Source organism: Lithobates pipiens, unplaced genomic scaffold (assembly GCF_037356315.1).
Source record: "Lithobates pipiens isolate NorthernLeopardFrog02 unplaced genomic scaffold, aLitPip1_a1.2 Scaffold_8, whole genome shotgun sequence".
NCBI classification, from domain to species: Eukaryota; Metazoa; Chordata; class Amphibia; order Anura; family Ranidae; genus Lithobates; species Lithobates pipiens.
The window spans coordinates 349315774-349331015 of NW_027507903.1; the positions used below are offsets into that span (position 1 = coordinate 349315774).

Sequence of the window (15242 nt, forward strand, 5' to 3'; positions counted from 1 at the left end):
CCAAATGCTCTCTCAGGTGAACAAGCTGCAGACATGGAGCGACCTCTTTCCATGGAGGAACTCCAGACCGCATTAAAGCAGATGAAAGCGGGAAAAAGCCCGGGCCCTGACGGGTTTACGCTACAATATTACAAATCCTTTTCCGCCGTACTGTCACCACAGCTAATAACTACCTTTAACGCTATGGCAAACCCTAAGATCTCAGTTGGACGCATGCTAGAGGCCCACATTACGGTTATACCGAAAGAAGGAAAGGACAACACACGAGTACAGAACTACAGACCCATTTCCCTCTTGAACGTAGATATCAAAATTTATGCCAAAATGCTAGCGAATAGACTATCCCCACTTTTACCCAATCTTATCTCTCTGGATCAAGTAGGCTTTGTCCCTGGAAGGGAGGCTAGGGACAACACTATCAGAGCCCTAAACCTCCACCACTGGCTTTCAACTTCCAACACTCAGGGTTTCTTCCTGTCTCTAGACGCGGAGAAGGCGTTCGATAGAGTGGCCTGGGATTACATGCACGAGACCCTGAAGGCAGTGGGCCTCCAATCTCGCATGCTAGCTCATATCTCAGCGCTATACTCTTCTCCGAGTGCGAGTGTAAGAGTTAATAGCCACCTATCGAACGCCTTCTCCATAGGTAACGGAACACGCCAGGGCTGCCCCTTGTCCCCATTAATCTTTGTTCTGATATTAGAACCCTTCCTCAATACATTTAGAGAGAATCCCGATATAAAGGGCCTCTGGATACAAGATAGGGAATACAAAGTAGCTGCCTTTGCGGATGATATTCTGCTGTCCCTCACCTCCCCCCTTACCTCTATTCCTAACCTGCTGAAGGAGGTAGAACATTTCGGAACCCTGTCCCACCTAAAGATTAATTATGCGAAATCCCATGCCTTAAATGTCTCCCTACCCGAAACAGAAGTAGCACGGTGTCAGGAATCCTTTCCCTTCCTGTGGAATCAGAAAGCCATTCCGTATCTAGGCATTCAAATCACAACAAAATTGACTAACCTATACAATGAAAATTTCCTGATAGCCCTGAAAAAAGCCCAGCAAGACCTGAAGGACTGGGGGAACCTTAATGTCTCATGGTTCGGCAGGTCAGCCCTTTTGAAAATGATAGTGTTACCTCGACTCCTATATCTTATCCAATGCATCCCCATCAGCCTCCCAGTATCCTTCTTTGCAACATACAAGTCAGCATCATCATTGTTTATATGGAAGAATTCCCCGCCACGCATTAAATATACACGTTTAACACGCCCCAAACTCAGAGGTGGTATTGGGCTACCAGACCTCTATAACTATTACTTGGCGAGCCACCTTACTCGACTTGTCGATTGGCGCATTCATGAGGCGGGTAAGCTCTGAGTGACACTGGAGAAATCTTTTACGCATTTCCCCCTTAGGTCCTTACCCTGGGTTCCCTCCCGACTTTGGCCTGTAGAGGTCGGGGCACACCCAATCATCTACCCATCTTTAGAAGCCTTCAGAAAGGCAACAAAATCAGCTGCGCTCTCCTCTGTGCCCGGTCCCCTGACACCCTTAAGGGGGAACCCCGGCTTTACACCGGGTATCTCATCCTCTTTTCTTAAACAGGCGTGGCCACAGGAGGAGATCCTGGCTCATCAGTTCTTTGCCCGAGGAGCCCCTCGCTCCTATGAGGATTTAGTAGCGACGTCCCCCTCCAATTCCTTTCCATTCTGGATATATAGACAGATCCGAAATTTTCTTTCCACTCAGCCGACGACAGAGACTTGGACAAGACGCTTGACTCCATTTGAGTCGATCTGCACGCGCCTCCCCCCACAAAGACACCTGATCTCCGGTATCTATGAGATACTTATGGATGAAGTCCCTAGTTATCCGGACCCAGCTCGTGTAGCTTGGGAACGTGACCTTCAGGTACCTCTCACAGACGATAATTGGGCCCTTATCAATGAATACGTCCATAAGGGATCTCTTAATGTTGCCATCCAGGAAAACTGTTATAAGATTGAAACGCGTTGGTATAGGACTCCTTCACTTCTACATAAGTTTTCCTCCTCCATTCCAGATACATGTTGGAGGTGTAAGAAGGCGAAAGGAACCATGCTCCACATATGGTGGGAATGTGAATGCCTCCAGCCATTCTGGAAGGAGGTGCATGAGCTTATTGCCCACATAACCACTTATACTTTAGATTATTCTCCAGCACAGTACCTCTTGCACCACACCCACCTGACTAAATCTGAGTACTATAAGTCCCTCGCCATGCACATGGTAAACGCGGCGAGATTATGCATCCCGGTGCACTGGCGAACTACACACACTCCAACAATAGGCGAATGGTTTGTGAGGATTTCCAGGATAGAGGAAATGGAAGAACTAGTCCATATTTCTCAGGAACGTATTCAAAAATTTACAACAACATGGGCCTGCTGGCTCCACTTTAAATCTACGCAACGCTTTCAGACTTATGGCACTTGAACATTAGTTGTGGCCGGAATATACCGAGGTGGTTGGCCCGCTCTGGATCATGTATCCTATGGGCATAAGACCTTGATAGCAATTATGCCTTACACCCCCCCTCCCCCCTCCCCTTCTCCATCCCCTGTTTCTTTTCTTGCTCCCTATTCTCCCCACCCCTCCTTTCCCTCTTCTTTCAATATTCTTCCCCCCCTCTTTAAAACCTATCCTCCCTTCCTGCTCGTACGCCCTTCCCCCTTTCTTTCCCCCCCCCTTTTTTTTTTTTCTTTCTTTTTTTCTCTTTTTTTCTCTTTTTTGCTTCTTCATTACTCACTTACTCTTCTACCTTTTCTCCTACTAAGTATGACAACGTAAACCCCCTTCTGGTTTTGAAATGTTAAGAGGGATTTCCAACGGGCTTAATATCCACATCATTAGCACACTCCAAGCCGCTGCCCTGAAATCTCTGCAGATGATGTTTCTTGTTTTCTGTTCTGAACGTATAAACTGTTATGTGCAAAATCTAATAAATAAAAAATTCTTTGTGGAAAAAAAAAAAAAACTATTTATTCCCACCAAAAGGGCCCACTATGGCGTGAAGCTTTATAAATTGTGCGACCGAGCCACAGGTTATACCTATGCCTTCATGGTATAGGAAGGGAAGGACACCCAGCTACATCCCCCTAATTGCCCAGAATACATCATATCGAGTGGGAAAGTCGTTTGGGAACTCATAAACCCACTCCTTGAGAAAGGCTACTATTTGTATGTGGAAAACTTTTCTACTAGTTTGCCCCTGTTCCGCAACCTTCACAGAAAGAACACTCCAGCATGTGGCACCGTAAGGAAGAACCGGAAGGGCTTTCCTCAAAGCCTTGTCAACAAGAAGCTAAGAAGAGGGAAAATGGCGAGTTTAAGGAATGAGGAAATTCTGGCTGTGAAGTGGAGGGACAGAATGGGTGTCTACGTGCTTTCATAAATCCACAACAATACATTTGTGGAGATCACCAGGAGGAATGGCCCAATCCAAAAACCAACATGTATCCACAAATACAATATGTTCATGGGGGGGTGTCGACTTCAACGACCAAATGCTCGAACCCTACCTTGCAACAAGATGAACATACCAGTGGTATAAAAAAAGTTTCAATTTATTTGTTCAATTTGGACATATACAACAGCTACGTTGTATATCACAAATCCACTGAAAGCACCAAATCCTTCCTTGGCTACCAGGAGGAAATCACCACTGCCCTTGTATTCCCGAATGGCCCACCAGAAACCATTCGATCCGATGTGATTAGCAGACTCTCCAAACGCCACTTTCCCCAAAAAATCCCCCCCAGACCAACAGGCCAAAAACATCAGAAAAAATGCAGTGCGCTCCAGAGGAGGAGTTAGAAGAGACACCACTTTTTTGGGTCCCCAATGTCCTCCCAACCAGGCCTCTGCATAGATTTTGACAATTTGTCATAAAAGGAAATAATACAGTATATCAGTTGACACAGTACATAACATTACACGTGAGTTAGACATAATTACTGAGCAAAATCAAATTGATGCAGACAAGAAATAGACTATAGTGCATTTGTACTAGTACATTGAGGAGGATGGGTCCCTTAAATTCCACATTCCCACTCCACCCCTAAAGCTCTTACAGATATAAAATGAAGGGTATTAGGAAGATGTCCATGGGGCCCACACTTTCTCAAATTTCCAAGGACAGCCTCGGTTCACATAAGTGATCCTATACATGGACAATGCCATATTTCGCATACTTTAGGCCTCTGCATAGTTGACTGTTTCCGCCATTACCATACTTCACTACATTATTAGTGAAGTATGGTAAACATAATCCTCACTTCCTGCCATTTACCTTCACACCCCTTATGCCTCTACTTGCTCTGTAATTGACCCTGGCTTGTTATTCTACCAAGCTTCTGCCTACCGATTCTGTTCATACCTTTGCCTGATCTGGAACTGACCCTGTCTTGTTATTCGACCATGCTTCTGCCTACCGATCCTGTACATACCCCTACCCGATCTGACTGTTTGACCATCCTTTTTGCCTGCCTCTTGGACTGATCTTGTACCCTGCCACTGGACTAGTGGAATTCATAACACAGTGCTCTCATATATGTGACCGTACAGAGTGCAGAGCATGTGGATAAGCACCAGGGGTTGCATGAAGCACCTGCATGCACATTGATGTACCCTCCAAATGTAGATGATGTGCATTCAGAGCATTTGTTTGTGTGCATGCAGGTGGTTTACACAACCTCTAATGAATAACCATGTACAGCCGTATCTTCTAATTCATCTCAATGTGCTATTGTGTGCAGTAGCTGCAGATTAGAGGAGGCTCAGTATGCTGTACAGCCCTCGTGTAGCCATGTGCATGAAGCTTATATCAAAATTTTAATATATGCAAAACAATCATGAGGGCTATTCAGTTTCCTTCTTAGTAATAAACCCTGGACCTGGTATATAAAGACTATAAATGAAATACAACATTTTTCTCATCAATTGTCAGATTCCTATTATTACTATTCCTAAGAGGAACATGATAATTTCCCACATTTTGTTCTACATCTGTCATTGTAGAATCTCAAAATCTAGATCTGGGTCCTTATTATTTAACAGGCTTGAATGTTATTAATGATGATCTCAAACCTACCACAAGGGGGGGATGCTGCTTTTTGCATGCAGGCTATTTACCACCGGAAACTCATCTGATCAATGTTGACTTTGGTTGCTAAGAAAGTAGAAAAATATCATTCCTTTAGGTATGCTTGAAATGTCCTATAGGAACAAACAAAAAAACACATTTGATTAATTCAAACCAGAAAAAATGCTCATAGTCAGGGCTGATGGTTAACCTGTGCTGGAAGAAATATGAATAGAAGAATAGAAAAGTGCATGAGTACAATAATACAGTTTAAAGTAGAACTTTAGAACTTTGTTTTTTATTTAGAGTAAGAAAAGCTCGTAACTCCTGTCAGTTTTCCCAGTCTGTGTCCCACTGGAAAAAAATGTCCCCTCACTTCTTGTTCCATAGCCAAAATAGTTACAGTAACGAAAACCATCCAAATTGAGGGAATCCCACGTTGTCACCAGCGTTCCTAAACCTAATATCCTCATTGGAAGATTTCTACTCTGTTCCTGTTCTGTGATAAGCCAAAATTTGGGATTTTCTTTTACTTTCAACCCTGGTTCACACTGATGCGATTTTGGATACCTTTCAGAAAGCACTGAATCACATGTCAAGTAAAATATCATGGCTTTCCATGGAGGTCAGTTACACTTCAGTGTGTTTTCTAGGACTGTGACCTGTATTTGTGAGGTCAGAAAGGGAGATTTTAGCCAGAACAGAAATCGCAGCTGTGTCCAATCGTAGTAGAATAGCAGCAGAATCGCACCGCAACTGCTCCTTGAAATCACACTTAAAAATGCATAGAAATCAGTGTGAACCAGGGCTCACTCTCAGCAATAACAGCAATAACATTCAGCAGGATAAACAGAGAGGGTAAATCACCCTAACAGACACACAGACAGCAATAAAAACCTGATTGGGGCTCTAATCCTTCTCCACTCTATCCAAAACTAATATATGTATATATATTTTGCCTTTAGTAATACTTTAACATTTATCAATGAAAATAAAGCAGACCCTGCTTACATACAGGGCCGATACTAGGGTCAGAGACGTCTGGGTGCAGAAATATTTCTGGCGCCCCCATATGGGCGTGGCCATCATACAAACTCCTCCCCTTGACAAATGTTTTTATGGCAATGAGTCACTGGGTGATGCCAGCAGCCCAATTTTTCTGCCTCTGTTTAACAGGGGCATTTAATTACAATTTTTGATGCAATGCTTTGCAGCAGGGCTAATTCCTGCAATAAAACTAGAGTATATGGCAGAGGTTGCAGTGTGGTGGCACCAGCACCAGTGCCTAAGGCCCAATTTTTCTGCCCCTGTTTAACAGGGGCGTTTAAGTACAATTTTTGATGCAATGCTTTGCAGCAGGGCTAATTCCTGCAATAAAACTAGAGTATATGGCAGAGGTTGCAGTGTGGTGGCACCAGCACCAGTGCCTAAGGCCCAATTTTTCTGCCCCTGTTTAACAGGGGCGTTTAAGTACAATTTTTGATGCAATGCTTTGCAGCAGGGCTAATTCCAGCAAAAAAACTAGAGTATATGGAAGAGTTTGCAGTGTGGTGGCACCAGCAGCAGTGCCTAAGGCCAAATTTTTCTGCCCCTGTTTAACAGGGACATGTAATTACAATTCTTGATATAATATTTCACAGGAGGGCCCCTTCCTGTGCCCACCCAGAGTAACGGTGAGGACTTATAGTGTTGTGGCACCAGCACCACAACCACCAAAGGTCAATTTTTCTACCACTGTTCAACAATGGAATGTAATTACAATTCTTGATATAATCGTTCACAGCAGGGCGCTCCAGCGCCCACCAAGAGTCACTTTGAGGGCTTACAATGTTGTGGCAAAACAAACACTTTGTTCCACCATTTCTGTAGAGCATATAGGGCAGGCCCCTACTTTCAAACATCCAACTTACAAACATCTCCTACTTGCAAACGGAAGGAGACAGCAGCAAGTGAGATGAAAAAAGATGGACGACAAAACAAATTATACAGGGGTGATAACCCTTCCCTATGTTTTCCAAAAAGCTTAAAAATAGTTTTTTTGACTGGAGCTACACTTTAAAAATGTACCAGTTGAAAATTACAAACAGATTCAACTTAACACAACAAACCTACACAGTCCCTGTCTTGTTTGCACCGCCTGTATACTGCTGTTCTGAGTATATAGGGCCTGGGGGCCACACGCATTTCCTTTTTTTAATATGGGTACGGGGTTCCCCTTAATATGCGTACAAGACCCAAATAGGCTGGTAATGGGCAGGGAGGGCTACCCATGCCATTTTTCTGAATGATTTTCAACCATATTGCAGGAACCAGATATAACATTAAAACCGCAAGCAGCTTTAACCAGTTGCCGACCGCCGCACGACGATGTACGTCGACAGCATGGCACGGGCAGGCATATGGGCGTACCTGTACGTCCCTGCCTTCCCGCGGGTCGGGGGCCCGATCGGGCCCCCGCCCGGTGCCTGCGGCAGTCGGTTTTCGTCCGGGAGCGATCCGGGACGAGGGGGCGGCCATTCATTCATGGCCACCCCCTCGCGATCGCTCCCGACGAATAGAAATCCCCCGTGACATCACTTCCTCTCCTGTAATGTAAACACAGGAGAGGAAGTGATGTATTCTCTCCTCCGTGTCGGTATTTTTCGTTCCGACACGGAGGAGAGCGGATCGGTGAGTTGCACCAACACTCTACACACACAGTAGAACATGCCAGGCACACTCACACCCCCCCGATCACCCCCCCAATTACCCCTGCCCCCCAGTCACAGTGACACCAATGTCATTTTTTATTTTTTTGCATTGGTGTCATTTGTGACTGTAATAACTGTTAGGGCAGTTAGGGTTAGCCCCCTTTAGTTCTAATGTACCCCCCTAACCCCCCCAATAAAGGTTTAACCCCGTGATCACCCCCCGTCGCCAGTGTCACTAAGGCTGGGTTCACATTGCAGCAGTTTATGAGAACGAATGTGATTCGCACCGCACTGCAGTGCAAATCACATCCGATCTCTGTGCGATTCGAGTTCAGCCATTCGCCGCACCCGCCACACCCGCCGCACCCGCCGCAAATTCGCACGGGACCCTTTTTTTGGCCCGCAGCAGAATCGGATCGCATGGGTGTTCACACCATGCGATCCGAGTTTGCAGATCGCACTGCGATATGCAACTGATCTGGGGGTGTCAGTAACATTTCACTGACACTCCCAGCAGTTCGCATAGGGCAGTGTGAACTGCCGCCGGGAGGCATGCGATGCGGGAACCCGCCGCGGATTCGTGGCGTTTCCGCATCGCTCCAGTGTGAACCCAGCCTAATAAGCGATCATTTTTCTGATCGCCGTATTAGTGTCACAGGTGACGCTAGTTAGGCAGGTAGGTATTTAGGTTCGCCGCAGCTTTTTATAGCGCCAGGGACCCCCATATACTACCGCATAAAGCCCCCTGATTGCCCCCTAGTTAACCCTTTCACCAGTGATCACCATATAACTGTTACAGGTGACGCTGGTTGGTTAGTTATTTTTTTATAGTTTCAGGGCACCCGCCATTTATTACCTAATAAAGGTTTAACCCCCTGATCACCCGGCGGGTGTCATTTGTGACTAATAACTGTTAGGGCAGTTAGGGTTAGCCCCCTTTAGTTCTAAGGTACCCCCTAACCCCCCCAATAAAGGTTTAACCCCATGATCACCCCCCGTCGCCAGTGTCACTAAGGCTGGGTTCACATTGCAGCGGTTTATGAGAACGGATGTGATTCGCACCGCACTGCAGTGCAAATCACATCCGATCTCTGTGCGATTCGAGTTCAGCTATACAGATAGTATGGCTGAATTCGTGTCGCACCCGCCGCACCCGCCGCAAACTCGCACGGGACCCTTTTTTTGGTCCGCAGCAGAATCGGATCGCATGGGTGTTCACACCATGCGATCCAAGTTTGCAGATCGCACTGCGATATGCGAACTGATCTGGGGGTGTCATTAACATTTCACTGACACTCCCAGCAGTTCGCATAGGGCAGTGTGAACTGCCGCCGGGAGGCATGCGATGCGGGAACCCGCCGCGCATTCGTGGCGTTTCCGCATCGCTCCAGTGTGAACCCAGCCTAATAAGCGATCGTTTTTCTGATCGCTGTATTAGTGTCACAGGTGACGCTAGTTAGGCAGGTAGGTATTTAGGTTCGCCGCAGCTTTTTATAGCGCCAGGGACCCCCATATACTACCGCATAAAGCCCCCTGATTGCCCCCTAGTTAACCCTTTCACCAGTGATCACCATATAACTGTTACAGGTGACGCTGGTTGGTTAGTTATTTTTTTATAGTTTCAGGGCACCCGCCATTTATTACCTAGTCTCACTAGTGTACCCCTAAATTTAGGGGTGTCTACTTTCCAAAATGGGGTCATTTGGGGGGGGGGGTTTGTGCCATCTTGGCATTTTATGGCCTTCAAAACTGTAACGCCCTTAGAAAGCCTGAAGGCGGTGCTTGGTTTTCGGGGCCCCGTACGCGGCTAGGCTCCCAAAAAGTCCCACATATGTGGTATCTCCGTACTCAGGAGAAGCAGCAGAATTTATTTTGGGGTGTTATTTCACATATGCCCATGGCATGCGTGAGCAATATATCATTTAGTGACAACTTTGTGAAAAAAAAAAAAAAAAGTTTGTAATTTTCCCGCAACTTGTGGCAAAATATAAAATATTCCATGGACTCAACATGCCTCTCAGCAAATAGCTTGGGGTGTCTACTTTCTAAAATGGGGTCATTTGTGGGGGTTTTGTGCCATCTTGGCATTTTATGGCCTTCAAAACTGTAATAGGTAGTGAGAAGTGAACTCAAAAATTTACGCCCTTAGAAAGCCTGAAGGCGGTGCTTGGTTTTCGGGGCCCCGTACGCGGCTAGGCTCCCAAAAAGTCCCACATATGTGGTATCCCCGTACTCAGGAGAAGCAGCAGAATTTATTTTGGGGTGTCATTTCACATATGCCAATGGCATGCATGAGCAATATATCATTTAGTGACAACTTTGTGAAAAAAAAAAAAAAGTTTGTAATTTTCCCGCAACTTGTGGCAAAATATAAAATATTCCATGAACTCAACATGCCTCTCAGCAAATAGCTTGGGGTGTCTACTTTCTAAAATGGGGTCATTTGTGGGGGTTTTGTGCCATCTTGGCATTTTATGGCCTTCAAAACTGTAATAGGTAGTGAGAAGTGAACTCAAAAATTGACGCCCTTAGAAAGCCTGAAGGCGGTGCTTGGTTTTCGGGGCCCCGTACGTGGCTAGGCTCCCAAAAAGTCCCACATATGTGGTATCCCCGTACTCAGGAGAAGCAGCAGAATTTATTTTGGGGTGTCATTTCACATATGCCCATAGCATGTGTGAGCAATATATCATTTAGTGACAACTTTGTGTAAAAAAAAAAATATATTTTTTTTTTTGTCATTATTCAATCGCTTGAGGCAAAAAAATAAAATATTCAATGGGCTCAACATGCCTCTTATCAATTTCCTTAGGGGGTCTACTTTCCAAAATGGGGTCATTTGGGGGGGTTTTGTACTGCCCTGCCAATTTAGCACCTCAAGAAATGAGATAGGCAGTCGTAAACTAAAAGCTGCGTAAATTCCAGAAAACGTACCTTAGTTTGTAGATGTGACAACTTTTGCGCAAACCAATAAATATACAATTATTGACTTTTTTTTTACCAAAGACATGTGGCTGAATACATTTTGGCCTAAATGTATGACTAAAATTGAGTTTATTGGATTTTTCTAATAACAAAAAGTAGAAACTATCATTTTTTTTCAAAATTTGCGGTCTTTTTACGTTTATATTGCAAAAAATAAAAATCGCAGAGGCAATCAAATACCATCAAAAGAAAGCTCTATTTGTGGGAAGAAAAGGACGCAAATTTTGTTTGGGTACAACATTGCATGACCGCGCAATTACCAGTTAAAACAGCGCAGTGCCAAAGTGTAAAAAGACCTCTGGTCATTTACCAGCAAAATGGTCCGGTCTGAAAGTGGTTAAATGACGTTATTTCCGTGTAATGTCATTTTGTGCAGGGACTGTTCTAAACACAGGAAACACGTGGCACTTCACAGGCACACTACAGACCCCCCCCCCCCCCCCCAAGCACCATATTTAAAGGAATATTTCACTTTTTTTTTCACTTTAATCGTCAGTAAAATCAGTGCTCCCGCCAAAACGGACATTTTTAAAAACATTTTAGGCATTGACCCATGTCCCCTGGGGCAGGAGCCAGGTCCCCAAACCCTTTTTAGGACAGTATCTTGCATATTAGCCGTTAAAATTAGCACTTTCCATTTCGAACGTTCGAGTCCCATAGACTTCAATGGGGTTCTAACGTTCGTAACGAACGTGGGGTCCGTTCGAAAGTTCTGGTGCGAACCGAACCGGGGGGTGTTCGGCTCATCCCTAGTATTAGCACTTAAATCATCCCAACACCATGCTTTATATGGTGTCGAGGATGATTGAATTACATTATTTCTACTACTATATTGTAATATATACTGAAATAATTCAACTCACCATAATGCAGAATCGGTGGGAACTCTGAGCTTGTCACTTGCCACCAAATGCAGAGTGCCACCGTCACTTGCCATCAGATGTAGCGTGTCACCGTTGCCTACCACCAGATGCAGCGTGTCACTTGCCACTATTGCCTGCCACAAGATTCAGCATGTCACTTGTCACCATTGTCTGTCAACAGATGCAGCCTATCATTTGCCACCATTGCCTGTCACCGGATACAGCCTGTAACTTGCCACCATTGCCTGTCAGCAGATGCAGCCTGTCACTTGCCACCATTGCTTACCACAAGATGCAGTGTGTCACTTGCCACCATTGCCTGTCACCAGATGCAGCATGTTACTTGCCACTATTGCCTGCCACTTGCCACCATTGCCTGCCATCAGATGCAGAATGTCACTTGCCACCATTGTTTGTCATCAGGTGCAGCGTCAGCCTGTCATTTGCCACCATTGCCTGCCAGTTGCCAGTGCCACCTGTCACCAGATGCAGCCTGTCACTTGCCACCATTGCTTGTCATCAGATGCAGCTTCAGCCTGTCATTTGCCACCAATGCCTGCCACTTGCCAGTGCCACCGTTGCCTGTCACCAGATACAGCCTGTCACTTGCCACCATTGCCTGCCACTTGCCACCATTGCCTGTCTTCAGATGAGGTGTGTCATTTGCCACCATTGCCTATCACCAGATGCAGCCTGTCACTTGCCACCATTGCCTGTCACCAAATGCAGCCTGTCACTTGCCACCATTGCCTGCCACAAGATGCAGTGTGTTACTTGCCACCATTGCCTGCCACTTGCCACCATTACCTGTCACTTGCCACCATTGCCTGCCACAAAATGCAGCGTGTCACTTGCCACCATTGCCTGCCACAAGATGCAGCCTGTCACATGCCACCATTGCCTGCCACCAGATGCAGTGTGTTACTCGTAGTCTGGTTCTCTCTCCCTCCCCTTCAGCTGGGCATGTTGGGGGCTGCAGTTTCCACCTAGGATTGCAATGGGCCAGCCAGCCCTCGGGACTACATGTCCCATGATCCTCTTTTCTCCTTTTTTTTTTTCCCCTGGCCAAGGGGGAGGAAACATAGCTGCCAGCTGTCCTCTTCTGAGAACAGCAGCATGAGGAGGAGAGGGAGGGGGGAAAGAAGAGCCCGCAGCTGCTCTCTCTCCACATAGAGACACAGCCGCTCCGATCTCCTATTCTGCTGTCCACTGATAGGAGGGAGAGGGAATGTGCAGGAAGCAGAGCCCCTTTCTGACAGTGGCACCTTGGGTGGGGGGGGGGGGCAGCACAGTTTCTCCTCCTCAGACCCGCTTGCCGCTCCTATCATTTGCCGGCGGGGAGAGCAAGCGGAAGGGGGATCCGCAGCACCTGAGCTTTGCCCTCCCTGCCTCAGCTTGCGGCGCCTGGGCACGGTGCACCTTGAGCACCCGCCCAGGATCGGCCCTGCTTACATAATAAATGTATGCAAGCTATATTACCAATTTAATCATTTTTGGCAAGACTTCGATAGATGTCACTTCTCCTGTATGTTATTTAGAAGCTAGTCTGTATTTTGCCTATTGAAAAAATAGGCTTGCTCTAAAGAAACTCTGTCACCATTTAAAAAAAAGTAAAAACAACCCTGAAATGTTTCATGTTTCATACTCACCTGTACCACTGCCTGATCCCCAGATCTTCATTATATTCAACCTCAACAAAGTCTTCACATTGAGGCTGGGTTCACACTATTGCGAATTGGATGCAAATTCCTTGCAGCCAATTCGGAATAGCAGGAGATTTTGACCGAATCTCTAGGGAGCCGGTTCATATATCTCTGCTGTTGGTCCGATGCAAATTTGCACAGGAGCATTGTGTGTCGTTTGGTCTATTTCAGGCCCGAATTTAGCCAATAATTCAGGCTGAAATTAGACCTGAAATGGTGAACGTGGATGCACCAGACTGTTAGCCCCATGCAAAGATAGTGTGAGCCTAGCCTTAAAGGGGTTGTAAACCCTTGATGTTTTTCACCTTAATGCACTCTATGCATTAAGGTGAAAAACATTATGTAGTGCAGCAGCCCCCCAGAGCCCCCCTTTTACTTACCTGAACCCGATCATTCCAGCATTCTGAGCCGCTGTCTCTGGTCCTCATTGGATAGTCCAGTGACAGGGGAGTTGGAGTGCAGGGCCTGCTGTCTGTGTTGATGGATGCAGCAACAGGACTCGGGAGCGTCCCTGCACGAGTGCCCCCATGGAACGCAGCTCTCTGTGGGGGCATTGGAGAAGAGGAGGAGCCAGGAGCGCCACTGGGGGAAACTCAGAAAATGAGGATCGGGGAGGCTCTGTGCAAAACCTACACCAAAAACATTCTTCCAGATAAGATCAACACCCATAACACTAGGAAGCCTAAAAGTCCACATCCCAAAAACACTTAATTGGCGACATCGGCATCAGAGGCTTCATAGCTGCTTGTAATCCAGGACTGATTAATTTTGATAAAAGTCAAGAGTCCACCGAGTCTGTGGCCAGACACATTCTATGATCAGTAACAAAACTACCAGCAGCACTGAATGCCCATTCGGAAAGCAAGCTGGATGCAGGGAAGCCCGGCACCTCAATAGCATACTGGGCAATTTCTGGCCAGTGGTCTAGTCTCATGACCCATCTGTTTTCACGCCTAGATAATCGTCCACCATGTGATACAGACGCTGCCGATGGGATGTGGAAGCTGACAACCCTGGGCGGTGAGGACTAAAAAGATTGAAATGCATCACTCAGGCGGCCGCCTTCTCCAACACTCCTCTCTTGACCAACAGAAGCCTCAAAACTACTTTTTTCCACGACACTGTAACTTACCTCCTCTACATGCTGTGGCTGGATAGCATGGGCAACATCACTAAACAGAGGAAATAATGCCCTGCCTGAAGACTGACCACACCCACCTTTACCTGTGGACACATACGCTACTGGCCCCCTTACAAGTGCCATGGGAAAGTTTGCACTGTATTAGATTCATTGGAGGGCATGTGAGACATCAGGGGGCTTCTAGACAAGAGAATCTGCCACCAAGGGAAAAAAAAATTGAAAAAATGAAGAAAACGGAAAGTTACGCCTAAGCACAAAAGATTCCACACCCCCCAATGATTTTTTTAAGCCCCCACATATATGCACATACAAACATAAATGCATGTGTCGGGGTCACCTACACATGAAAACGTTGATTGTAATACATATGTTACAAAGCACAGCACACACCAGCAATATTTTTTAGCGCTAGAACTTCTGCCTAAATATGTTTAAAGTGTTGCATGGAAAATGGAAAATATAGGGTACTGAAATTTTATGCCATTTCATGGACACACACAATTTTAGGGTTTGACATGTTGGGTATCTATTTACTTGACACAACCTCATCTGTTATATTTTACCAAAAACTACCACTATTTTTATTCTCTCAGGTGTCTGCTTTCTGAAAATATAAAATTTTTCAAGTTTTATGTAATCTTCAGGGCAAATTTTTTTTTAACCACTTAAGGATCAGAAGGATTTGCCCCTTTAACCACTTTCAGACCGGACCATTTTGCTGGTCAAAGACCAGAC

General features: G+C 45.8%; 1 long non-coding RNA gene across 4 annotated transcripts in view; it reads left to right on the plus strand.

Annotated features, from left to right (window-relative positions):
• The window catches only part of LOC143963619 (uncharacterized), a 463825-nt gene that overhangs the window by 43836 nt on the left and 404747 nt on the right, over nucleotides 1-15242 (plus strand). The window lies entirely within an intron of this gene.